At 41.8% G+C, this 24664-nt stretch overlaps 1 long non-coding RNA gene across 1 annotated transcript in view; it reads left to right on the plus strand.

Moving 5' to 3' along the window:
* LOC127572714 (uncharacterized) overlaps positions 1-14309 on the plus strand; it is a 69629-nt gene extending 55320 nt beyond the window's left edge. Inside the window, exon 5 of the long non-coding RNA XR_007956660.1 lies at positions 4331-14309. This is a non-coding gene — a long non-coding RNA (uncharacterized LOC127572714). The remainder of the gene's footprint in view (positions 1-4330) is intronic.
* The last annotated feature ends 10355 nt before the right edge of the window (positions 14310-24664 follow it).

Genomic DNA, 24664 nt, shown 5'->3' on the forward strand with positions numbered 1-24664 from the left:
TTGGTCTAAAAGAAGCCATGGATCGTGGGTACAGGCATGAAGAAGAAGCTGAGAAGCATGATCATGTCAGCCATGACCTTGCTGAAGGGCAGAACAGGCTTGAGTGGCCAACTCCTGTTCCTGTTCATTATATATATAGTAGAAGGCTTGCATCAGTTTCAGTGTCATAGGGGAGGTCCCAAATCCCCGATACTGCAAATGTGGTAGCAATATGTGTCATTCTCTAAGGAGTGTCATGGGAGCTCTATGGGGTGGCAATGAAGACAGGGTGGTGCCTACAACAGCCAATGCTCCATGGAGTGCACACCAGTACAATTTTCACACAGGACAGGTGCCGAGCAATCATGTCCATGGCAGAAAGCAGTTTACAATGCTCCTGGCGTCTTCCAAAATGTGGAAATTATGTTCTGAAAGATGATGCTGATGGTTCAATGGGTTGAACGATAGGATAAAATCATAAAGCAATACAGCACGGATACAGGCCCTTCGGCCCAACCAGTCCATGCTGACCACAGTGCCCACCCAGCTAGTCCCAATTTCCTGCATCCCTCTAAATTCGACTAATTGCCCTGATTAGCTCATTTGATGAACTAATTAGCTATTCAACGAATTGCCCTGAAGTAGCAGCAGTCTGGGTTGTGGGAAGGTGAGATGGACATCAGTGAAGGATGTTGCATGCTTGTATGTGCACTTTGTACATTAAGTGTAGGAAGACTTTGTTATAGAGCCAATAGTATCTTAGAATTAGATGATAGTGCTGCAAAACCTGAGATACTCAACAGCTCAAGTGAAGAATGCCATCCTCTTAATCGAAATTGGATTGGAGATGTACAACATCCTGATAAATTTGCCCAAATCTCAAATAGCATTGGATGCCTCTTTTGCAGATGTGGTAATGACAGTAGCAGCTCAACCCTATACCTTCAGAGATAACTGAAGGTTACAAAGTTGGAAGATGAAATTGGAAGTTTGGTGAGTCAATCAGTGACTATTTTGTGGCGTTCAAAAATTTTTCATTATAGTGCAGCTTTGGAGAGTTTCTTAGCAGAACTCTAAGAGATGGAGGTTTGTGAATTGACTGATGAAATGATTTAATCAAAGTCACTCAGTGTGTCTGAGCTTACTTTTAACAAAGTGTGTCAGATAACAACTTCGATAGAGGTGCCACTGTTAAATACAAAGGAGCTTCATCTTTCCCAAATGGCTCATGCTGGATATAGTCTACGCACTTTGGAACAGACTATTGCATCTACCCAGACCCAGAGAAACGAGAAATAAAAAAAGAAAATGCTGGACACACTCAGCAGGTCAGGGAGCATCTGATGCAGAGTTCAGTTCTAATGAAAGCTTTTCGACCTGAAACATTAACTCCTTCTCTTCCACAGATGTTGCCTGAAGGGCTAAGAGTTTCCAGCATTTTCTATTTTATTTCAGATTTGCAACACCTGCAGGATTTTCTAAAATTTTCAATTACTAGGGGAAACAGAGTATGGCCAGCCAATCTATTTTCTTAACAGCTATCGCCTATGGATGCCAATGTAAGAATCCTAGCATAGCAATTTGCAGGCTAGAGCCCAAATTGAAGATAAGATCAGATGATAACATTAAATTTCATTGTATGAAAGTTACTGAGAATGATAGAGGAACCGGTATATATTGTTTATATGCTGTATGTTGGCAAAATGAAAGCAAGATTAATCAAGATTTCAAAACACAGACTTTGATCAATACTAAGCACAACAGGATACAGATCAACTCTGCTGTAGACTCTTCTGTTATGTGCCAGAAATTAAGCAGTATATCTCTCAGGAAAAGCAGTGCAATTGAAAACATATTCAGGAAATAAAAATTACAAATGTTTGGATGAATAGAATGCTTGGTGAGATATAACTTTATTCTAACGGACTGTCCTTGATAGGGAAGGATTGGCTTTAGGAACTAAAGCTGAATTAAGGAAATACATTTAGTTTAGAGAAGGAAAAGTCATGTCTGGACACCCTATTAAATAATTAAGAAGGCATGTTTGACAATTCTTCTGATGATATTAAAGGCCTTAATGTAGACATCTATATTATGTGTGCAAACTGGTTCCTGATGCATTGAAAATCTATATTGAAGGGAAATAAAAACAAAAAATGCTGGAAACACTCAGCGGGTCAGGTGACATCTGTGGGCAGAGAAACAGAGTTAATGTTTCAGGGTGAAGACCCTTCATCAGCACCGGGATGGAGAGAAGGTTGGGAAGGACTTGGAGAGGGATTGCGTTTTGGTAAAATGGTTCACGGTTCACAGTGAATGTGCCACACTGATTTTGGTGGGTCAAAAGGCAGAATAAAACAGACTTTGTGCTGAGGACAAAGTCACAATCAGTCAAGCAGTCAACTAGGAATAGTAACCACATCACAACTTCACTATGTTGAGTCGGTTGGGGCAAAAATACTTACAACATTTGATTTGTCTCAAGTGCAGTGCAAGTAAGTGTCACAGAATGACAAAAAGATTACAGCATGGAAGGAAGGCACTCAGCCTGTCCAGTCCATACCAATTCTACACAAGACCAATCCAGCTGGTCTCACTTTTCCAAATTCTCCCGAATAGCCGTGCAAGTTCCTTCCTTCCAGCTCCATTTGGAACGCCACGACTGAATCCATCTCCTCTACATTTCGTTTTTTGTATGAAAGGATTTTCTCTCGTGTCATTTGGATATTATCTGATTTTAGTCTCCTTGATTCTGTGTCCTCTGGTTTTTGACCCTTCTGCCAAGGGGAACAGTTTCCTTCTGCTCACACCATATAGATTCACAGAGTGATGCAGTGCGGAAATAGGGCCTTTGGTCCAAACTGAAGTTGCCAATCAAGATTTCTATCTGAGCGAGTGGTATTTGCCTGCATTTGGCCCATATCCCTTAAACCTTTGCTATCCATGTACCTATCCAAATATCTTTTAAACCTTGTAATTGTACCTGCCTCTACAGTGTCCTCTGGCAGTTCGTTCCATATACCCACCACCCTCTGTGTGAAAAAGTTGCCCCTTAGGTCCCTTTTATATCTTTAATCTCTCAGTTTAAACCTATGCCCTCTAGTTTTAGACTCCCCTACCCTGGGAAAAAAACTGCAACCATCCACCTTATCTATGCCTCTCATGATTTTCTAAACCTCTTTAAGGTCACCCCTCAGCCTCCTGTGCTCCAGGGAAAAAGGTCCCAGTCTATCCAGCCTCTCTTTATAACTCAAGCCCTCCAGTCCTGGTAGCATCCTCGTGCATCTCTTCTGTACCCTTTCCAGCTTAGTGACCTCCTGCCAGTAACTGGGAGACCAGAACTGAGCACAATACTCCAAGTCTAGATCTTTCACAATTTAAAATATCTGGATCAGATTCCCTCTCAACCTCCCCTGTTCCAAGGAGAATAACCGTAGCTTCTTAAGTCTATCCATGCAACCAAAAACTCTCATCCCTGGAATCCTTCTAGTAAACCTCTTCTGCACCCTTTTCAAGGTGCTCACAACTTTCCAAAACTGTGGCACCCAGAACTGAGTACAATACTTTAATTGTGAGCAAACCATTGTTTAATGAAAATTCATCATGACTGCCTTCCTTTTGTTCTCTGTGCCTCTGGTTACAAAACCCAGGATCCCATATTTTTTTAACCACTTTCTCAACCTCCTAGCTATGTTCAATACTTTGTGCACATAAAGCCCCAGACTTCACTGTTCCTGTAATCTTTTAGGGTTATGCCCTCAACTTTATGTTACCTCTTCCCATTTTCCCAACAAAATGTAATGCTTAGCATCTTTCTACATTAAATTTCTTTAATTACATGGCAATCCATTCCAGATCTTCTCGAAATCTTGATCAGAATTGGTCTTATTTAACCATCAGTGTATGCATGGCACTCTATTCTTACACAATCCTTTACTTTTGGTGTTAAATTGTCCCCTAAATTCTTACACGCCAGTATGGACAAAACTTTACAAAGAATAAATCACTCGTGCACTGAAGATTGGTGACATCCTTTAGTCTCGCGAGACCATGGATCTGCGCATGGAGAGTCTTGCTTCAGTCGGTAGTGGTAGAGCAGTGTCTGTTGTGACTATAGAGGCCTACCCAGGAGTGACAGTCTCAGCTGCAGCCACTGCACTTGAAGGTGCTGTCGTCCTGTGTTGCTTTGGTGCTGTTTTTCCGGCGAATGCACTTTTCTTCAGCAGCTAGCCTCAGCTTCTCTTCTCGTTTCAGACCTCTGTGTAGTTCCAGTCTCCGGCGAGAGCAATCGCTTGCAATTTCTTCCCACCTCTCGACGTTCATGTTCAGTGACTTCATATCTCTCTTACAGACACCTTTGAAGTGAAGATGGGGCCGTCCTTCCGCTCTCTTGCCGGAGGCCAACTCCCCGTACAGCAGGTCTTTCGGGATCCTTCCATCTGGCATGCGATGTACGTGGCCCAGCCAGCGGAGACGACGTTGTTGAAGCAGGGTGAAGAGGCTGGGTATCTAAGCGCAGGTCAGGACCTCGTTGTTGGTGACTCTGTCAGTCCACTTGATGTCCAGGATGCGTCTCAGGCTACGAAGGTGGAAGGCATTAAGACGCCGCTCCTGTCTGGAGTACTGAAGAACTCCAGTCGTGCACTGAAGAACATTTTCAAATTCTATGGAAATATTGAAGCAATTACACAGGCATCATGTGAAATTAAGGAGGAACAAGTGTGTTTTGTGCAAAGTGTTGTGGTTTATCTTGGCTTATGGGTGGATGCACATAGCTTGCAGCCTATAACAGGAAAGATGCAAACCATTATAAAGACTCTAAAACCTGAGAACGTACTGAACTGAGGTCATTCTTGACATGGTACGATATTATTTACATTTTCTATTGGATTTGACAAAGTCCTATTTATCCTTGGATCTTGCCTACAAATATATATAAGGTACAAATAAGTAATAAAGCTCTTCTTGTCATTACAATTTCACCCCTGAAATTATTGTTAGCATGTATGGCTTTTGCCATTGGTCTTAGGGCAGTTATAAGTTGGTTATGACCAGGAAAACACACTGAACCAACAAAAAATCAGAAGGAAGACTCTTGCAGTCTCAGAATGTTCCTTCACAGAGGTCTTTCAAAAATTATCACTGGTAATTTTGGCCCACAACATCAACTTTACCACTAATGGTACTATTATAAATGATAGGGTATTCTCTTCTTCTAGACCAACCCATAAAGGCTTGAAAATGAGATGTGAAAGGACAATTTATACCTAGTTCAAGTGATTGACAATCTTCTCATACTTCTTCATACTTCTTCTCATGCACTTAGAGGCTGATCATGAGGACAAGAAATAGAAGTAGCAATAAGCCATTTGGCCTGTTGAACATGCTCCACCATTCATCAAGGTTGTATCTGATCCAGCTCTACACCATTTCCCTGCACTATCTGCAAGTCCCTCGATTTTCTTAACATCCTGAAATCTATGTTTTGAATGAACTCAATGAATGAGCCTCCATAGCTTTCTAGAGAAGCGAATTCCAAAGATTCATCTCCTCCTGAGTGAAGTAATTTCTCCACATCTCAGTTCTAAATAGACTAATCTTTATTTTGAGGCCGTGAGCACTAGTTGTAGATGCTTCAGCTAAGGGAAACATCCTCTCTCTGCATCCAGCCCATTGAACCTTTTAAGCATTTGTGAAGTTTTAATGAGATCCTTCTCATTCTTCTAAACGCTGGAGAGTACACCAAAACTGTAAGTAATACGTTGGGTGTGGTCTCAACACAGCCATACATAATTGCAGTGACATGTTACTCCTGTACTCAGATACTCTCGTAATAAAGGCCAACATACCATTTGCTTACCTAATCACTTACTACACCTGCATGTTGTTTTCAGCAACTTGTGTACAAGGATACCTGGGTCCCTTGGAACCTCAACATACCCAATCTCTCAATGTTTAAAAGTTACGCTGCTTTTCTGTTTGTGTACCACAAAAGTGCATAACTTTACATTTTCCACATTACATTCCGTCTTGCCGTGTTCTTACTCAGTGTGTCTAAGTCCTCTTGAAGCCACTTTACATCTTGTTCCCTTGCCACAGTCTCTAGTTTTGTATCATCAGCAAGCTTGGAAATACGACATTTAGTCCCCTCAGTCAAATCATTGATATAGATTGTGAATGAGCTGGGGCCCTGTGGTACCCTGCTATTCACCGAATACCAATCTGAGAAAGATTTATTTATTCTTTGCTTTCTGTCCAATAACCAAAGTTGGAAGCAGGCAGAGGAAAAGCTAAGACAATTTTATTTCTGCCAAAGATGAATTGTCATGCAATCAGAAGTACTTCAGATGGGCTATGCATGGGCCTGTTGCTTTAAGACTTAAGTTATTGATCAAGTTATATACATGGCACACTTTTACATGGGTATGAAGGCAGTTGGTCATGGTGTTGTATATCTCCAAGGTATGGATTGAGATCTAGAGGAGCTGACCATGCAATATGCTATCTGTCAACGGTGCAGATCACCACCCATGAAAACAGCAATGTAAGTGTGGGCATAGCTAAAAAAAAATCATTTCAGTGAGAGCACAATCATTCCTTTGTCATTATTGTTGGTCATTCTATGTGAATGGAAATTAACCCCGTAGCAGTAACCTCTACAGCAGAACGTACATTGGGTGAGCTCAGAACAATTTCTGTATCATGGTCAACCATTTATGCATGGGATGGTTTTGTGGGAAAGGATGGAATCAGTAATAGCTTTGTATTTGCTGGTAATTTATCATCCAACAGAGTATATGAATAATCTTCCAGAATAGTCAAAGATGCATTAAAAAAAACAAGTACACAAGGATTTCCTTTGTTCAGTGAAAGAATATTGGTAAATTTAATCATAAAATATTGAACTATTGCACATAGCAGCACTGGGTACATGCCAGTAGAACTCATGGAAAGACAACATTGACCAAGGTTGAGCTTAGTAAATTTGGATCATCCTGACTGAATGGAACAGAAACAAGATTAGTGTCACATATACAAGCCATTACAAGTATCTAGTGGAGCTTTAGAAGTTATTGTCCCAGATCTACATTTTGTTGGGTTTTGTTGGCAGTACCACATAGAACTGCCAGTATTAATCCTTGTAAGTTCCAGATTCCCATTTGAATGTCAAAGTCCTGAATCTGCTGACCAAGTTGTTCTGGTGAATTCACAGAGTCCAATGACCGAATAGGAGCTGGCTGGACTCCCCAGCAGAAGTTAGACTTTTTAAATTATTTGTATTTACCACAATGGAATTCATTCCTTAGAAGTGTTTAGAGCATTTTAAATGATTTTATTTCTTTCTAAATTTTTAATTTTTGTATTTAAATGGGTTATTTCATTTTAAATGTTTTTAAAATATTTCTAAATGTCAGGGAATCTGTAATATCTTGGCAGCTTTGAAAGACACCAAAACTATGGCAATGATTTGCTATCAGCAAAGATTTTCAGAAGAGCTTCAAGGGCAGCCCATATGTCTGACTTCTGGCCTGCCCATATGTCTGAGTTTCATTGCACATGGCTCTCACACAAAGCAGGACTTTGTACTTCTCTCTAGGATGGTTCTGGCTCCCCAGATTACCTTTCTGGACGCCCACAGCATGATGGAGAACAACGAGTCTCTTCACAGGGTGAAGCTGGGCATCGCAGCATGGTGGAAGAGATGAATTCATTGAATTGTCAGCATGTGCCTTAAATCTCATTCAAACCACCTTCAACCCAAAATCCTTTCTTTCAATTACCTTTAATCGTTAATTTACTGACTTTATTTTAAACAGTTGTGTACGGTGTGCCTTTTTTCACCTGTAACTGGTCAGAAATTGACAACTTATCTCATGGTGATGTATCTCATGAGGTTGATGTGGATTTGAACTCCAGTCTTGGGAGTGACAAAGTATCCTGCTACCACCACACCACCCAGTCACGTATTATAGAACATACACAGTACAGGCCTTTCAGCCCACAATGTTGTGCCGACATTTTATCCTGCTCTAAGATCTATCTAACCCTTCCCTCCCACATAGCCCCCTATTTTTCTATCATTCATGTGTCTATCTAAGAGTCTCTTAAATGTCCCTAATGTATCTGCCCCCACAGCCTCTGCCGGCAGTGCGTTCCAATGCACCCACCACTCTCAGTGTAAAAAACTTACTCCTGACATCCCCCTTATACCTTCCTCCAATCACCTTACGAATATAATTTCAGTATTTTCAAATTTAAATATTTCTTTGAAGAAAGATAATAGGAAGGAAAACATACTTAACTCTCAGAATCGGTAAACAGATAATGAAGCACTAGCTGCATTATTGCGGAATGATAACTAAGTATTTGCCATTCTTTCCAGCTACTAGCTTCTAAGGCAAACCTGAATATTTTCAGAAATAATTTTATTAATGCTAGTAGATCAGTTTATTACTTACATGTTGAGAGTAAGTGGATCTACATGGGTATTTTTGTTCACATTATACATATTGCTCTGAACCCTTTGGTCTAAATGAAAGAGATGGAGAGAGAGAGAGAGAGAGAGATAGAGAGAGGTAAAGAGAGAGAAAGAGATAGATAGATAGATAGAGAGATAGAGACAGAGAGATGAAGAGGGAGAGAGATAGAGGCAGGGGCCAGGTTGGGGGGAGGGTCTGGATCATCTTTCCAGTTCCAATGAAAGGTCATTGATCTGAACTGAAATATTTCTCTCTCCATAGACACTGCCAAATCTGCTGAGAATCACTTACATTTTTTGTTTATATTTCAGATTTCCAGCTTCTTGCTTTTCAATAAAAAATAAGGAGGAATCAAAGAAAAATTGAGATGCAAGGAAGGGGATGGTAATAGATCACTGGCAGGCCTAGGAAGGAAGAACAGCTTGGCCTTGGAGTGCAGTTGAGTGTGGTGTGAGATCAGTAGTATTTAGGCAGAAAGAAAATTAAAATCTCATAAGCAAAGACATCTCTAAATCCATTTGCTATAAATGGAATTGTAGCTTTTTGATAATTTTTCTACAACTCATCCCAGATTTAGAACATTTAAAGTAACATTATCAGAAGGTTTTTTTCTCCCCCTCAGGCTCAGGCTGAGCAGAAAATTGATAGAGGTTGAATTTCAAAGATTTTTTTTGATGCTATTGCAGATGTGTTTGGGCAGGTTTGTTGTTGCAACTTAAATAGGCAAGTTCTTTCTTATGGCAATGTGGCTAAGCTAAAAGCCTGGCAGAGAAAAAAAAGTCTGCCTTATGATACTGAATAATGCAGAAAATAAGCAAGCAAAGGCATTATTGCTTAAACTTTACTAAAATGGATATAGAAAATTGATGATTGACTGAAAATTAAAATTGACAGATGTTCAAAGGTGATAAGTGTTCTGAGGCAGTACAATGGAGTTTTCTCAGAGCAACTTTGGCTTCTCTACCATAACTTGGCTGGAGGTACAGTTAAGCCCTGCTTATACCTTTATACTTCTGATACGTTTTCAGTGGGAGCAGCTCTGAAAAAGTTCCTGGTTATTAATGTTTTTTTTTATATGAGCAGCACAATGGAAATGTAAGTTGTTATTTACTTCAGTTCACTTGTGAAGTAGGTATTGACTTGCAATCTCCAAGGAATAATTCCAAAGGTTAAGATGAATCAAATATTTTTTTGCCATAATGTTAATTTACATGAAGTTAAATTAAGGTTTCCATGTTGTAGAATTGCTGAATTCTTATTGTCTGTTGTAGGCTCTAGATCTTAAAATGCTGTTATACCACCAATATTTGCAGACTTTTCTCTTGTAGCACAGATAATCTTTGGAGCAGCACAGATAGTTCATATTCAGTAGTGGGGACAGGAGGGATAGGTTTTCCCATTTATTACCTGAGCAGTAATCAGACCAACTGCAATGCTCAGCCATTCAGAATTCATTTGATTTCCATCCCATTGATCCATGCTGTTAGGTGACCAACCAGGTGGTGGGAATGAAAATCTGTCTGATGGTGAAACTATTTTATCTTTCCATAAAACTTTTTCTTTTACTCTCCAATTATTCTTCTGACTTGAAACTTTAGTCTTCTAATGCCTAATTAATCCAAGGAAACTGAAAATAAATCTCCAAGTTATAATCTTCACATATGATGCTGGAAGTTGACCACAGAAACATTACAGCTGAGATTTAGGCTGTGTTTCACCTAGTTAGCCTTGATAGCCACATTTCTCATCTATAACAAACTAGATACTCCTTTTTCAAGCCCATGACTATACACTGGGAATAAAGCCTTGTCTCAGCCCATATCACACATGAGGCCACGTTGGCTTTTTAAATCTTTGTGGATCATTCAATTTCTCACAATAAATTAGATGGCACACTTTTGCTTAAAGGAGAATGTTATACCACATAATGTACACTGCATTTCTCAGAAGTAAATACTCAACTGATTAGGCAGAATCTGTAGAGAACAAGTCAGAGTTAGGAAGCTGAGTTAAACTGATTTCAAGTCGATGACCTGTTCCTCTGTTTCTCTCTCCAGAGATCCTGCCTGACTATGTCCAGAATTTTCCATTTCCATTTCAGTGTTGCAGGGTTTTTGTTTGTGATTTGATTGAATTATTCAGATGCATTTAACCTGATCTGTCTCTTTAAGGTCACAAAGACCAATTGCTGAAAAGATTTTGTAGATACAGTACTTGTAAGTTCCCAGCAGCAAGTCAGAAGGAACTGACATGTAGCATTTATTTATTTATTTATTAATTGTAGCAGATACTTAATGGGCTGGTATTTACATTGTGAATGTGTGAACACCAATTGGTGTACATAGTTCCCCCTAAGTAAATTCCCTGAAAGAGCGACATTTCACTAAAGGGTGAAGTGTAATGTTTTTAATAGCAATTTTGAGTGTTTCTTTTTGCAATAACATGCTTAGGATGAGGCTTACTGTATTTAGTCATTTTCTGTTCCATCTCTAGCATAAATGCTACAGTTAAAATATGCTGCAAAGCTTAATATAAATTTGTATAATCTTGAATAATTTTGCATAATTTATGTTTAATTTATGTTTTTCTTGTGAATATTGTGTCTCTAATGCTATGTGCCTGTGATGCTGCTGCAAGTAAGTTTTTCATTGCACCTGTGCACACAAGTACTTGTGCATATTGGTATTGGTTTATTATTGTCACATGTACTGAGGTACAGTGAAAAGCTTGTCTTTCATACCGTTCATACAGATTAATTCATTACCACAGTACATCTAAGTAAAACAATAACACAATGCAGAGTAAAGTGTTACAGTTACAGAGGAAGTGCATTGCAGGTAGACAATAAGGTGCAAGGCCATAACAAGGTAGATTGTGAGGTGAAGAGTCCATTTTATTGTACCAGGGGACTGTTCAATAGTCTTAGCAGGATAGAAGCTGTCCTTTAGCCAAGTGGTATGTGCTTTCAGGCTTTTGTATCTTCCGCCTGATGGGAGGGAGGAGAGAGAGAACGTCCGGGGTGGGTGGGGTTTTTGATCAGGCTGGCTGCTTTACCGAGGCAGCGAAAAGTGTAAACAGAGTCTATGGAGGGGAGGATGGTTTCTATGATGTGCTGACCTGTGTCCACAACTCTCTGCAGTTTATTGCAGTCAGAGGCAGAGCAGTTGCCATACCAAGCCGCAATGCATCCAGATAGGATGCTTTCTGTGGTACATTGATAAAAATTGGTGATTGTCTAAGGGGTCATGCCAAATTTCTTTTGCGTCCTGAGGAAGTATAGGTGCTGGTGAGCTTTCTTGGCCGTGGCACCTATGTGGTTGGACCAGGACAGGCTGTTGGTGATGTTCACTCCTAGGGACTTAAATCACTCAACCCTCTCGACCTCAGCACCATCCCCCTTCCTGAAGTCAATGACCAGCTCCTTCATTTTGTTGACATTGAGGGAAAGTTTGTTGTCATGACACCATGTCACTCGGCTCTCTCTCTCCTTTCTGTACTCCAACTCATCCTTATTTTAGATACGGCCCACTACAGTGGTATCATCTGCAATCTTGTAGGTGGCGTTAGAGCAGAATCTGGCCACACAGTCATGAGTGTATAGGGAGTAGAGTAGAGGGCTGAGGACACAACCTTGTCGGGTACCAGTGTTGAGAATAATCGCGCCGGAGGTGTTGCTGCCTATCCTCACTGATTGCGGTCTTTTGGTCAAGAAGTCAAGGATTCAGTTGCAAATGGAGGTGTTGAGTTCCTGATCTAGGAGTTTGGAGGATAAACTCGATTTTGACTTTGAAGAATTTAATAACAAATCTATTTGTATTTGAGTAAATGAAGCAACTCAGGATCTGTTGAGTATTGCTTCCTTTGGAAGAAAGGTGGAACTGGCTAAATATATATAAGGATGATGATGATGCAGACTTTGCAAACAAACCCTATTACAGAAATGTGTTGTTTTCACTGTGAACAAAGTTTCATACATATGAAAAATATTGTAGCTATCGTTTGAAGCTACAAGGAAAGTAATGTAGAGTGGCTTTGGATCTGCTTAAAGCCTGTCAAGGACATTAAACCATTGCTGCAAGGCACACCAATGAATACCAGGGTTGTAGGTCATTACTCGGAAAGTCAAGAGCAGCTCAACAGTGTCATGAATTGGCCTTACAAGAGACAATGGCCGATCATCTTTGTGCACCAATTCCAGTTCCAACACCATGCCTGTGCAGAGGGCACAGAAATCATCAGGCAAGTATGGGACCACAGTCAGGTCTGGGAGGAGGTGGGGGAGAGAGGGCTGAGGGTGGCATTAGGGATCAGAAGGAGATTCAGGTATGACATCTACTTTACTGTGAGCAGTTGAAGGTTCTGGATGTGAGAGAAGTCGGCCTGCAATTGTCAGTTTTACACAGGGTCTGGGAAGGGAAGGGAAGGGAAGAAGGCTAGTGCGATTGGGTGATCAGTCAGTGGGGGAGTTGGGTGATTGGTGTGAGGAGAAGTCTGATCAAGTGGTTAATGTTTGAGTGGGATCTAACCAGGTGCTTGGATGGGCGGTGTCTGGTGAGATGATCGGTGGATGGGAGCTCTGACCAGTTTAACCGCAGGTAAGGCAATGGGGGTGGGGAGGGGGTTGTTGTATTACCGGGGGTTGGTGAAAGAGTCTCATGATCTGAGCAGATGCATAGATAATCTTAGACCAAGAATCGCAGAGTTCGTGACTCACTAATTTTCTTCCACAATTTCACGTCCCCACAAACTGCTGAGGAGTGACCTTCGAGATTTAAACAACAGACAGACAGACAGAGTCTTTTTCCGAGGTTAGGGGAGTCTGAAACTAGAGGGTACGGATTTAAGGTGAGAGGGAACAAACGTGACGGACATCAGAGGGTATGTGGAATGAGCTGCCAGAGGAAGTGGTAGAGGCAGATACAATAACAGCACTTAAGAGGCATTTGGACAGGTAGCGGGATGTGGATCAAATGTAGGCAAATGGGATAAGCATAGATAGGCATCACAGTCAGCAAGGATGATTTCGGTAGAAGAGCCCATTTCTGTTCTGTACAACACTATGACTCTAAACTGCATGTAATGCACAAAAGCATCTAGTTTTTAAGTAATGCACAGAACAATCTAATTTCTGAGGAAGCATGTGGATATAAGTTGCCTGTTTGACTGAGGAGCCATTAAAACAAGGCCCCGTCAGATCTGAAAATCAAATTGTGCACAAGTTGGAGGCCGTGTTTCTTGCACCTGCCACAAAAATTAAGCTTCAGAAATACAAGAGACTGCAGATGCTGGAATCTGGAGCAAAAAACAAGGTGCTGGAGAAACTCAGCGGGTCAGGCAGCATCGGTAGAGGGAAACGGACAGTCGACATTTTGGGTCAAACCCCTTCATCTGGACTGTCCATTTCCCTCTACAGATGCTGCCCGACCTGCTGAGTTCCTCCTGCAGCTTGTTTTTTGCTTCATTGGCTTTACAGTGGCAAATGTGTAAAGATATTGAAAGAGACTATCTGAATGCAAGTCTTTATATGTAAAAATAGCAAAGACATATCAAGAGCCAGTGTTTTATGCTATCATTCCTGGATTCTTTTAAATTATTTTACTTTAATAAACTGTTTTTAAAACCTTTAATTATTTCAAAACTCACTAATGGCTGCCTGTAGTACAAAAATAGCAAGGTAACACAACTGTGTAAACATGAAATTTATGACAATACTTTTGGGATGGATTATATCTGTAGCATAAAGAATGTATCATGAACTTACAAAGTGCTAGAAATAAACTAAGAATGTTTCAGGTTGGTCTCTTCATATTTGGCCACTTTTTCAAGGCAGTTTTGGGAGTACTTTTTACTTGTGTAACCCACCTAATGTAAAATCTGTTCTTTTTAGGTCAAAGAAGTAACATATCTCAACAATGGTATCCAACATGAAGAGATAAGAAATATTTTGTTGGTTATTTCAACAAAGCTTGATAGAAACTCTGTAATCATTTTTTTAATAAATGGAAATAAAGAGGTGTTTATTTTAATTTGTGTGTGTGTGAATTTAATTTCAGTCTCTGAAAAATACTTCCCAAAAATTAACTCTGCCTAAACTAACTGGATTAGATATTGACACAGTGATTTTGAACCTCAGTTTTGTAAATAATCCCCTTCTCATTCGAGAAAACATTGTTTCCACTCCAGTTATGCAATGGAATTTGTTCAGGGTAACCAATTGGTTATTTACCTTCTTACAAAGAGCTTCATTTTGAATCCTGCTCTATACTTGATATGAATTCAGACCTTGTGGTAGGAATGACATCAAAACTTATGGTGATCACTATCATTACTCCATGAAACTAGCAGAGATTCCCACCAGTTTAACACAGTTGCTGTCAGTTAACACTGAGGTATCCACATTAGGCTGTGTTGTTTATAGAACATCAAACAGTACAGCACAGGAATTATGCTAAGGTGGGTGACTAAGTTTGCAGACAACATAAAGATTAGCGGCATTGTGGGTTGCATAGAAGATTGCCAAAGGATACAGCGGGATATAGATCAGTTGCAGATATGGGCGGAGAAGTGGCAGATGGAGTTTAATCCAGGCAAGTGTGAGGTGCTGCAGTTTGGGAGATCCAACATAGAGAGTACACAGTTAATAGCAGGATCCTTAACAGCATTGATGAAAAGAGGGATCTTGGGGTCCAGGTACATGACTCCTTAAAAGTGGCCACACAGCTTGATAGGGTGGTAAAGAAAGTGTATGGCATGCTGGCCTTTATTAGTCAAGGCAATGAGTTCAAAGCCAGGAAGTTATGTTACAGCTTTATAAAACTCGGGTTAGGCCACATTTAAAGTATTGCATTCAATTTTAGTCACCTCATTATGGGAAGGATGTGGATGCTCTGGAGAGGGAACAGAGGAGGTTTACCAGGACATGTGCTATGAGGAGAGGCTGGACAAGCTGGGGCTGTTTTCCCTAGAGCAGTGTGGAAGCAGAGGGGAGATTTGATAGAAGTTTATAAAATTATGCGAGCATAAATGGAGTAGACAGCCAGTATCTTTTTCCCAGGATTGAAATATCTAGCACTAGAGGGTATGTATTGAAGGTGAGAGGGGGAAAGTGCGAGGCAAGTTTTTTTTACAAAGATTGGTGGGGACCTGGAATGCACCCCCAGGGGTGGTGCTGGAGGCAGATACAATAGGAGTGTTTAAGAGGCTCTTAAACGTAGGAACATGAATATGCAGAGAAGGGTGTCATTGGTTTAATTAATTCGGCACAACTCTGTGGGCTGAAGGGCCTGTCCCGTGCTGTACTGTTCTATGCTTGGCCCACGATGTCTGTGCTGAGCATGATACCAAATTAAACTAATCCCTTCTGCCTGCACATGATCCATACCCCTCCATTCCTGCATGTTCATGTGCCTGTCCAGTAGCCCCTTGAACGCCACTATCGTATTTGCTTCCACTACCACTCTTTGTAAAAAAAACTTTCCCCTCACATCCCCTTTAAACTTTTGAAAAACACGATGATGCTGGAGGAACTCAGCAGGCCAGGCGGCATCCGTGGAGAAAAGCAGGCGGTCAACGTTTCGGGTCAGGACCCTTCTTCAGGTCTGAAGATAGGAAAAGGGGAAGCCCGATATATAGGAGGGAAAAGCAGAGCAGTGATAGGTGGACAGAAGAGGGGAGGCGGGGTGGGCACAGGGTGGTGGTAGGTAGATGCAGGTAAGAGATAGTGATGGGCAGGGGCGGGGGAGGAGGGGAGAGCAGATCCACTGGGGGATGGGTCAAAGGTAAGGAGAGAGAGGAAAAAAAGGTAGCAAAAAAGAGGCTAGGAAAGGGAGGAAGAGGAAGCATGGTGGGGGGGAGGGGGTGTGGGGAAGTGGGGTGGAGATTACTAGAAGTGGGAGAATTCAATGTTCATGCCATTAGGCTGCAAGGTTCCAAGATGGAAAATGAGATGCTGTTCCTCCGGTTTGAACTTGGAATTCTCCTGGAAGTGGAGAAGGCCGAGGACTGACATGTCAGTGATAGTGTGGGAGGGGGAGTTGAAGTGACTGGCAATGGGGAGATGCAGATCGCGGTCACAGACAGAGCGCAGGTGTTCTGTGAAACGGTCACCCCGTCTGCGTTTGGTCTCACCAGTGTGAGATTCGAACATCTGCAGTCCTTTGCTTTCCTTTAAACTTTTCCCCTCTCACCTTAAAGCTCTCATATTTGACACTTGTTCCCTGAGGAAAAGATTCTGGCCAACTACCCTATCTATGCCCCTCATAATTTTATAAACCTCTATCAGGTCTCCCCTCAGCCTCCACCACTTTAGTTTCTAGTTAAAGAATCATAAAAACAGGCTTTGCTTCAAGTGACCTTTTCCAGTTTATTTCTGATTTTTCAGCCTCTATTTCAAGCAAATGTCGATGTTCCAGTTTTTATTTAGCACTGTATAACATGTACAAAGTTAATTAAAATGCATTGTACTTTCTGATGTGCCATCTGTGAGAAGTCTTTAATGTGCCAGCTTAACAACATTGCGAGAAGCCAAGGATCTCCTTAAACTGATGCCTTTTAGCAACAGTGTCGGAAAAGGGGAAGCTCCCACCATGGAGATCACTGGATCTTTGTGAGGAGATTTATTCAAGGTCGTTAAAAGTGCTGCTGTTTCAATATTGCCTGCAAATTCTGTACCCATACGTCACTTTTGATTCGAATGGACTAAATATTCTGTGGTGTTGTATGCGCTTATTCTTAATTGTCCAAAATTAATGTCACTTTTAAGAGCACACACAGAATATGGAAGAGAACAAGAACAGGCCCTTTGGCCCACAATGTCTGTGCCGACCATGATGCCAATTTAAATTAATCTCATCTGCCTGCACACGATCTACATTCCTCCATCCCCTGTATGTTCATGTGCCTGTCTAAATGCCTCCTAAAGGTTCCTATCGTATCTGCTTCCTCTACCATCCCCGGCAGCGCATTCCAAAAATTTTCCTTGTAAATCTCCTTTAAACTTTCCCCCTCTCACCTCAAAGCTATGCCCTCCTGAATTTAACATTTCCATCCTGGGGATAAAAAAACTCTGACTATCTATGCTTCTTTCATTCTTCTATCAGGTCGCCCCCTCGGCCTCCGACACTCCAGAGAAAACGACCCAAGTTTGTCCAACCTTTCCTTAGAACTAGCACTCTCTAATCCAGGCAACCTCTCATGCACCCTCTCCAAAGCCTCCACATCTTTCCTTGGCAACCAGAACTGCACAATACTCTCTACGTGACCTAAAATTTTATAGAGCTGCAACATGACTTCCCGACTGTTATACACAATGCCCCAACCAATAAAGGCAAGTATACCGTATGCCTTCTTTAGCACCCTATCCACTTGCGTTGCCACTTTCAGGGAGCTAAGGACTTGCTCCCCAAGATCCCTCTGTACTTCAATGCTCCCAGGGGTCTTGCCATTTATTACAATGCTTTCCTCTTATACTTGACCTCCCAAAGTGCAACACATCATACTTGTTTGGACTAAACTCCATCTGCCATTTCTCTGCCCATATTTCCAACTGACCTATATCCTGCTGAATCTTTTGACAACCTCCCTTACTGTCCACAACTGTGCCAATTTTCATGTCATCTGCAAGCTTAATAATCAGCCCACCTACATTTTCACAAACAACAGAAGTCCAGTCACTTATCCCTGTGGAACACTACTGGTCACAGACCTGCAGTCAGAATAACACCCTCCACCACTACCCTTTGTTTTCCATGGTCAAGCTACCAGGTCTCCATGGATCCCATGTGCCTTCATCTTCTGGATCAGCTTACCATGAGGGACCTTGTTGAATGCTGAAGTCCATGTAGACAACATCCACTGCCCTACCCTCATCAATATTCTTCATTACCTCCTCAAAAAACTCAGTCAAGTTTGTAAGACATAACCTCCCCTGGACAAAGCTATGCTGACCATCCCTAATGTCCATGCTTCTCCATATGTGAGTAAGTCCTATCCCTAAATGTTTTCTCCAATAATTTCCCTACCATTCATGTAAGGTTCAGTGGCCTATAATTTCCTGGTTTGTCCCTATTGCCCTTCTTAAACAAGGGAACAGGACTGGTTATTCTTCTGTCCTCTGAGACCTTGCCCGTGGCTACAAAGATCTCTGTCAAGGCCCCAGCAATCTCCTCTCTTGCCTTTCCCTGTCCTGTCTTGTCCCATCAGGCCTTGGGGACTTATCCACCTTAATGTTCTTCAAAAGACCCAACGCCCCCTCCTTCTTGTATCAGAATATCAGCAATACCTCCCTAATCTCACTCTCCTCTCTGACCTTCTCATCTAGTACCTTGCTTATTTCCTCTGGCTCCACCATAAATTCCCTCCTTTCTCCATGAGTGCTCCTACCCTCTCCCTGGCTACCCTTTTGTTTTTGATGTATGGATAAAATGCCTTAGGATTCTCCTTGATCCTACCAGCCATGGACATTTCATGGCCCCTTCTGATTCCCTGTTTCCTTTATCTTCCTTAAGCGCTCTGTAAGATTTCAGCTTCCTAAACCTTACACGTGCCTCCTTTACCTTTCTGACTAAATTTACACCTCCCATCAACCAAAGTTGCTGGACCTTGCCATCCGTATCTTTTTCCCTCATTGTATCATGTTGGCTCTGAATTCTGACCAGCTGGCCTTTAATTAACTCTTGCATGTCAGATGTGGACTTATCCAGTAACAGCCACTCCCAGACTAGTCTCCCCAGCTTCTGCCCGATGCTGAGGTAATTAGCCTCCCCCCCAATTTAGCACTTCCCCCTGAAGTCCAGTCTTTTCCTTATCCATAACTCTCTGAAAACTTGTGAAGTTATGATCACTGTTCCAAAAATGCTCTCCAACTGACACGCCGATCGCCTGGCCGGGTGTATTTCCCAAAACAAGGTCTAGTGTGGCCCCTTCCCTGGTTGGACAATCTACATACCGTGTCATGAAACCCTCCTGGATGCACTTAACGCATTCTGTTCCATCTATGCTTCTGGTGCTTAGGAAGTCCCAGTCAATACTGGGGAAATATAGCAATATCCACTGCAACAACCCTGTTGCTTTCACATTTTCCCATACTCTGCCTGCACTTCTGTTCCTCGATCTCCAGCTGGTTATGGGAAGCCTATAGTATTACACAGTGATTGCATCTTTCTTATTACTGATCTCTACCCGTATTGTCTCACTGGATGAACCCTTCAGGATGTCCTCTCTAAATGCCACTGTGACCTTCCCCCTGATCGGTAGTGCAACTCCCCCACCTCTTTTAGATCCCTCTCTATCATGTCTGAAACATCAAAGCCTTGAAATGTTGAGCTGCCCATCCTTTCTTTGCAGTGGACACAACATTGTAGTTCCGTGCACTATTCAGGTTCTAAGTTCATCTGCTTTACACACAATACTCTTTGCAGTGAAGTAAATGCCCTTCAGTCCACTCATGTTCACTACCCTGGTGCTGTCTGTCCTTCCTTTCAGACTTGCTTAACCTAACATCTACCTTCTTCTGGCTCCCACCCCCTGCCATGCTAATTTAAACCCTCCTGAGTAGCACTAGCAAACCTTCCTGCAACATTATTAATGCCCCTCCAGTTTAGGCACAATCCTTCCTTCTTGTACAGGTCCCACCTGCCCTGGAAGAGAGCCCAGTGATCCATATATCTGAAGCCCTGCCGCCTGCATCCACTTCTTAGCCACACACTTAACTCTACTATCTTCCTATTTCTTGCCTCTCTAGCTACCTGGCACTGTGAGTAAACCTGAGATTACAACTCTAAAGGTCCTGCCTTTTAACTATCTACCCAACTCCCTAAACTCTTTTTGCAGGACCTCATCTCTCTTCCTGCCTACATCATTAGTACCAATATGGACCACAACTTAAGGCTACTCACCATTCCCTTTCAGAGTGTCCTGTACCCGCTCAAAGATACCCTTGACCTTGGCACCAGGGAGGCGACTACAGAACTACCTGTCTGTGCCCCTGACTACTGAGTCCCCTTTCACTACTGCTAAACCTGGTCTTTGACCTACCTCACTGAACATTAGAGCCAGTGATGGTGTCTCTGATCTGGCTACTGCTGTTATTTTCTCCTGAGAGGCTGTCTCCCTCAACAGTATCTAAAATGGCACACGTGTTTGAGAGGGGGACAGCCACAGAAGACTCCTGGATTACCTGACATCCCCTCCAGGTGGTCACTGATCTAGCTGGCTGAAACTTTGGTGTGACAGTTTGTATTAAGGGTGATTATATTATGATTGTGCAGTTATCTGCCACTTTCCTTCTGACACCAGAGTCTTATTCCAAATATATCCAGGAGCATCTGACACACAGCAGAACATACCTAAAATATGTTGACTGAAATAGGCACAACTCATCATCAGGATCAATCTCTTATAAAAATTGTCTGTGAAGAAGATTGATTAATTTTGATAGACCATTTACTACTTAACTATTTCTGTTTCACAATAAATGTTTATGACTTTAGCGGGAGAATTGGCTTTGAGGAGACATTAGCCCAATTTTAAGAGCAGTTTACAGTGATGCAATGATCATGAAGTACACTGGGTTTGGCAGTTATATGCAAGCTCTTTCACTCACTTAATTCCTAACCCTGGTTTCCCTGGTGATACTTATCATGAAAAAAAACTATCTTAGTTTTTTCATTATGTGGATGAAAATAACAGGTTAAGTTTGACTGTGGATGTTGGTAGCTTTAAAACATTGGCTTATCATTGGCGAATTAAGATGACATTTTACATCTTGGCAATTTGAGGAAATAATTCACGGGAGTACTGCCATAATTCAAAACATAGTACAAGAAATCTTTAGTTCAATTTCTGTGCAGCCAGGACTGTGTATCCAAGTACACAGATTAAGGCTACCAAGCAGAACTTGGCCTCCTTCACATTGACTCCCTTCCCACCTCACTAACACCTCTTCTTCCAAACACCTACCCATGGGCAGACTTGGCCTCATATCTGGAGTTTGAGAGGCGTAGCTGAGCAAGTCGTTTCAGAATCTCTGATCAGCAGCCAGTGTTTCCCAGGCGAACTAAGGTGTCAGAGTCAAAAAATTCTGCATGCCCCACCATTACACCAAAGTTGAGTATCTTCTCCACTGTCTCAGAGTTGAGAGTTAATGTTGAGATGTCCACATTAAACTATGTTACTTGCTCATTAATTTTTAGGGACAGATCATAGGAACAGAATGAGCCCTTTAAGCCCATCAGGTCTGTTCCACTATTTAAATTAGATCATGACTAATCTCTACTTTAACAATACTCTACTTGAAGTTCTGTAATCTTCAACAACCTGACTTAATCAACTGTCACACTGACTTTGAAGATAAAAAAATTTGGAGATGCAGGAAACCCAAAGTAAAGACAGAACATGCTGGAAACATGCAGAAGATTAGGCAGCAACTGTCGTAAAATAAACAGGCTTAACATTTCAGCTCAAAGGGTCTCTTGGCAAGTGCAATGTCAGCATTCATTTGGAGAGAACTAGAATATAAAAGCAAGGATGTACTACTGAGGCTTTATAAAGCGTTGGTCAGACTGCATTTGGAATATTGTGAGCAGTTTTGGGTCCTGTATCTAAGGCAGGATGTGCTGTTCTTGGAGAGGGTCCAGAGGAGGTTCACAAGAATGATCCCAGGAATGAAAAGCTTAACATATGAGGAGTGTTTGATGTCCCTGGGCCTGGAGTTCAGAAGGATGAGAGGGGATCGCATTGAAACCTACCAGCTACTAAAAGGCCTGGATAGAGTGGATGTGGGAAGGATGTTTCCATCAGTGGGAGAGTCTAGGACCAGAGGGCACAGCCTCAGAATAAAGGGGCATTCCTTTAAAACCGAGATGAGAAGGAATTTCTTCAGCCAGAGGGTGGTGAATCTGTGGAATTCATTGCCACAGAGGGGGTGGAGGCCAAGTCACTGGGTGTATTTAAGGCAGAGATGGACAGGTTCTTGATTGGTAAGGGGGTTAAGGGTTACAAGGAGAAGGCAGGAAAATGGCCTTGAAAAAAAACAGCCATGATTGAATGGTGGAGCAGACTCGATGGGCTGAATGGCCTAATTCTGCTCCTGTATCTTATGGGCAAAAGATTTCCCCTCTTAACCCTCAAATCCTTCCTAAATTGAAGGTAAATTTACACTTGGGTACTCTTGCTTGTCCACTAGACCTACAATAGAGGAGCCAAAGAAATCACAGGGAGATTTCTATTATTACAGAAGAGCAAATCATCCAATTTTACCCTTATTGTGGATGGAACAGAGGTACTTTGGGATATTATGCAGCCTCTCTGCAAGACTCTGCTGGTGGTTCAAGGCTTCTTATCAAGTGGGCATAGGTTGAAAAATTAAGTGTACAGCCTTAACCCAAATCAGCACAGAGACAGAAAATTTAAGTAGTCAGAAAACTATTCTAATCCATTACCATTTATGGACTACGTGAACAAACAAGGCATGTTTTCCAAATACTGGCAATACTGACAAACATGCAGTAGGTTCCTCAGAATGTCAAAAAGAAGTTCTTCACAAGTAACTAGATGTATGAGTCTCTTATCTCTATCTTATTGACCAGAGAATGTGTACATATCATTGGGCACCGATTGGTAGTGCTACCCATTAGTGGCTCAAATTCTGGGCAACTACTGTCTCTGAAGCAAACACATAGTAAGGCACCAAGCTCTGGCACTGCATGTATTTCCATGCCCAACCTCTTTTCTAATGCTGCTTTGAGATACGTTTAACATTTATCATCATTCATCCTGAAAAACTGGGTTTTCTTGAACCATTGTGGTATGGACAGTGAAGTTGCCTCCCCAGTGTATTAACATATGAGGAGCGTTTGAAATCTCTGGGCCTGTACTCGATGGAGTTCAGAGGATGAGGGGAGATCTCTTTGAAACCTAGCAAACACTGAAAGGCCTGGATAGAGTGAATGTGGAGAGGGTGTTTCCGCTAATGGGAGACTCTAGGATCTGAGGGCACAGCCTCAGAATAAAGGGATGTCTTTTTAAAATTGAGATGAGGAGGAATTTCTTCAGCTGGAGGTTGGTGAATCTGTGGCATTTGTTGCCACAGAGGGCTGTGGAGGCCAAGGCATTGGGTATACTTAAGGCAGAGATTGATAGGTTCTTGACTGGTAAGGGGGTTAAGGGTTAGGATACATCAATCCAGGATTTTGACCCTGTCACTAACTTCTCTTTTCTGAATCCTTGGTATTTAATAATATTCTACAATGCAGACTCAAGAAACATATTCTACATTTCCGCAAATTTACCTATTTTGTTATAAGCAATATTTTGATAAATTAATAATAACTTAGAAATTTGAATCACAGAATACCATTTTTTTGAGCACCATGAAATCAATTTCAATAAAAAATAAAGTGCAGCTGAAAACTGGGACTTTATTCCAGTTGTGCAAATGTCACCATTTTCACTCTGGATTCTTTGCATGGAGTGTCTCAAACACAAATACAAGAAGGACTGTGGGTGTGCATAGTGGTAGCCAACATTGTGCAATTCACATACAGTGGCCACTCATGTGCCTTTCAGAGGACAACTTAAACGGCCCACCTGAACCAGTCCCAGGCTGCACTAGAAACCTCACTCAAGCAGGTTCCCTTTAAGGTAGGTCTGTACCCTTCTCTCCTTCTGCTCCCTTCACTGTCTCTACCTCCAAGCTCATGATACCTGTCTGACCCAATCTCACCCACCTACTTCCAACTCATTTAAACACTTCCCTACCCACCAACGAGCCAAAATGATAATTCTCCCAGCCGACCCTGATCAACAATTAGCCCCAATCCCTCTTCCCATCTCCAGCCTTGCCCCTTCACTGAACCTCCAACTCCGCTGTGCCTCTGGACCCACAAACCAGTAAGGGTAAGTCAATTCCTCTGTGGAAAGGTCATGTGCAAGCCCTGTTCAGTAGTACGCAGCACCTTGGGCATCATTCATTACTGAACTTTCAAGTAGGGACCCATGAACAAAACATTCTTTGCCTGATACAAAGCAAACAATTGACATGTCTCTTGAGGCACCATCCAATTTTCAGGCAATTATCTATTATTACTAAAACATTGCTCTTCCTGGCTTCCTCGCTAATTTTATGGTGTCCTTTTGTTGTTTTCTATTATCTTCTGATCATCTTTCTTGCACTTATCTTCTGCTACATCATTAGACTTGTTCTGAAA

This window comes from Pristis pectinata, chromosome 7, assembly GCF_009764475.1.
Source record: "Pristis pectinata isolate sPriPec2 chromosome 7, sPriPec2.1.pri, whole genome shotgun sequence".
NCBI classification, from domain to species: domain Eukaryota; kingdom Metazoa; phylum Chordata; class Chondrichthyes; order Rhinopristiformes; family Pristidae; genus Pristis; species Pristis pectinata.